We start from the raw sequence: 3,741 nt of genomic DNA, 5'->3' as shown, positions 1-3,741 counted from the left end.
CGTTTCAGCCCTTACCCCTCCCTCCAGTTCTCGCCCTCGCACTGCGAAAAACAAATTGCCCACGTCCTCATCCCGTCCTGGGCGACTGAATTGGGCCCGACTCACTCTGCGATTTCATAGGAGACCCTCACAGCAGAGACATTTTACTGACGAAGGAAAATTTATATTCATTTTCAAGGGGCGAAGGTTGAAAAGAGGATGCGATGAAAAAATCAAATGAAATTTTCAGTGTAATTTATAGGAATTTGGTATACATAAGAAATTAATTTTGCTATTTTAAAATTGCATTAAAATTGTTATTTTCACCAGAAAATTGGTATTTAAATTCTATTATTCGTCCTTATTCCACATCCATAAGAAGATGCTACTTGTTCTTCAATTATAATAACATATACGAAGGAGTATTCCCCGTATTGTATTTATAATAGCTACTCCCCGCTTAGAGATTATCTCCCACTCATTTTTGCGAATTGTTGGAATTTTCTGATAGAGTCATTCGTTATTAGTAGATCCGTTTTGCTGCCAGATGATATAAAATAAGTATTTTCAAAGTGACCTTGAAACCTTTATTTTTTTCTCTGACTTACACATTTTAAAAATTTTGTAACATTAAAAATTCAGCGTATTGAATCCCAAATTCATTGGCGAGGAACTGCGAACAGTTGCTATTACTTTAGCTCGAAACAACCAAATTGAAATCTTCGCTCAAACCGAAATTTTAAATTGATTAACTATTCCAGTTGAAATCATTCGTAGAACCACTCTCGACATACAGCAATGCGTTCATCAATATGTAATCACCTACATTAAAGTTATGTTATTTTTATTTATAATATGTATGTTATTTATGAATGAATTCAAAATACAATATATATATATATATATATATATATATATATATATATATATATATAAATAAATGCCATGATAGGCCACAAAAACACAGACACAAATAAAAGAGGACTCACACGTTAGTTTCTTTCAAATTTTCGACCTCTTAGGGTCTTCGTCGGGAGGGAGGCAAGAAGAGACTGAGGACGAGGACAGACCCTAAGAGGTCGAAAATTTGAAAGAAACTAACGTGTGAGTCCTCTTTTATTTGTGTCTGTGTTTTTGTGGCCTATCATGGCATTTATTTATATTCATATCACCTGTGGTGTCTTTCATAAGTAACATATATATATATATATATATATATATATATGGCTGCAATGAACTTTGAATGTCAATTACTGCTTCTTGAGAATAACACCGACGAATAGCTTTGAAATAATTTCTTTCACCAGACATGGCCCATTAGCTCAGTTGGTTAGAGCGTCGTGCTAATAACGCGAAGGTCGTGGGTTCGATCCCCCCATGGGCCAGCATTTTTTTCCGCTCCCAGTTTGTCGAGAATTTTTTTTAGCATTTATTTTCATTTATAGTGTTCCTCTGATAGCTTCATTATACCTACATTCACTTAGTAATGGAATTTATCCGATGAAACTGTCTCGTGTTTTGTTTAGTGGTATCACCAATTGGTTTCCTCCTTTATGCGTGAATCTTCTTTGGAAATATGGCAAATGCCTTTCATTTTCATCGTCATCCTATTGTATCACGTATCAGAAACTTTCAATCGTTATTCGGTTATCGCCTGAACACCTGAAACGCATTAAAATAAAAGCCAAGCCTTACTGACATTACCAGTATTTTCATGCAAACTTTATGTCTCTTTTACTGTTCTAATTAAATTGATCTCACTGTGTACATGTATGAACTGAGTTCGCTCATTGGAATTCTAGGCTATAATACCGCTCTGCATAGTAATTAACGCATTTTTTACCATTGAATCTAACTCTCGTTACGTTTATTAATCGCCGACTGGCATATCATTTACGAGCTTTCCTGCCAATCCCATCTATATTATAGCCACAGTGCTCATTTTCAAGGCGTTATTTAATCAAACCATTCTAAAACTCTTGCTCCTCCAATGAATGTAACCGATTGCCAGGATATCATTAGCATGGGGAATTCCCAGCGGGCGTTTATGCTCTGTTTAATGGTCCGTTCAAGGTCTCCATCTCCAATTAATCGGGGTGTCATCAGGTGTTAACTAGTTGTAATACAGAATTTTATCGATTATCTTGCTAAGTTTGCTGTTGGTGGTTGCTAGTTAGTGTGAATTGATGACGTTCTTAATGCATATTATGGAGATTCGTGTGATTAAATGGGGCGATTTATTATCCATATATGTCTGCCGTTTTTCGCAATCAATTCGAAATGATTTTTTAAGACATGGAATCACATTTTTGCCCCGTGACTCCACTTCCATCGTGAGATTTTACTCACCTCTCTCGTCCGATTCACTTTTCCACTTTTGAATCGAATTCCACCACAATCATTGCAATATATGACTTACTCGTAATTCATTTGCCTCTCATTAAAACAATTTTACTTTCATTTTCGGTTGGTATATCTAAAACGTCCACATGAAGGCCTGCGCTCACGAACATTACGAAATTATTCGCGTAAATCGGTGGACTCTCGCCGGAAACCCACGATTTTTCTTTCGTAATATTTCATGGGGAGGAATTCGGACTTGTGTTTGTAATACCAAATCATATCGAAACTCCCGAAAAAATTTTGAAGAAATTCGAAGGAGTCGACTCGTTGGTCAGTTTCGCGTGAACAGTTAGTTATGTTTTCATGCACGAGGGAATCGCGGAAAGGTATGCGCGCGCGTGCAGGCACCCACCGCTCCCTGGCTGGGCGGTTGCGAGATATCGCCACAAGACATACAGACAGAGAGGAAAAAGAACACGGAAGGCATAGGTGGTCAGGAGAAAAAGATATTATTGAGATTTAGAGAATGCAAAATAAATGGATGGATCGAGGTCTAAGGATCAATGGGATGCAAAATGACGTAGGAAAAGGTTGTCAAGATGAGATTACAGTGAATCGTTTATTTTTTAAATTTCATTCCATGCATCGTAAAAATTTACTTAATATCCATCCTTTATGTGGATGTCAAAATCCTCTAAATACATGGTACAGATGATGTGAGTATTTCATGAATGTGAGCTCTCTTGATGAATTAACTCAGCAGAATTCAGCTGGCGGAATCATTTCCAGAGATAAAAACAGCGAGATTAATTTCATTGATTGTGCCATGTTTGGTAATAACTGATCTCGAAGCATGATAAGCGTGTTTCTATAAGCTTAAGTTGAGATGCAGGCTCGAAAATATACCGGATCACCCTATACAATTCAGAAATATGGCATTATTTAATTTGGCATAAAGTCGACTTTTTCTCAATTTTATCGATTTGCTTTATTATCTTCCTTCTTTTCCCAATTTAGAACGCATTGCCCCCATTCCACGGCTTTTGGACCGTTTTCCTTTGAACTCGATCCATTTCATTATTTTGCATTCTCTAGATCTCAAGTACATTTTTTTCTCATGACCCCTCATGTCTATGCCTTCCATCTTCTTTTTTCCCTCTTCCCCTTTCCTCTGTTCATCTAACCTTCTGCAGCTCTTTTTCATTGACATTTTATAAACAAGGAGCCTATTTTCACCCTTCTTCCTCCTTGTGCAAGTTTCCATCTCAAATAATGCTTCAAAATCTTTAACGGTGCCAACACAGATTTTTCAATACTATATTTATTTTCTTGTTTTTTAAATATATATATCATGAATAAATAATTCCAAATGCGATCTAAATATATTTCCCCAGATTTTCCTCGGTTTTACCGTTAATG

At 36.4% G+C, this 3,741-nt stretch overlaps 1 non-coding gene across 1 annotated transcript; it reads left to right on the top strand.

Annotated features, from left to right (window-relative positions):
* The first annotated feature begins 1,290 nt into the window (after positions 1 to 1,290).
* On the top strand, positions 1,291 to 1,364 carry Trnai-aau. Its single transcript has one exon. It is a non-coding gene; the product is annotated as a tRNA-Ile (tRNA).
* The last annotated feature ends 2,377 nt before the right edge of the window (positions 1,365 to 3,741 follow it).

This window comes from Ischnura elegans, chromosome 1 (assembly GCF_921293095.1).
Source record: "Ischnura elegans chromosome 1, ioIscEleg1.1, whole genome shotgun sequence".
NCBI classification, from domain to species: Eukaryota; Metazoa; Arthropoda; class Insecta; order Odonata; family Coenagrionidae; genus Ischnura; species Ischnura elegans.
Note: the sequence above shows the minus strand (reverse complement) of the source record. Positions and strands in the feature narration are given on the sequence as shown.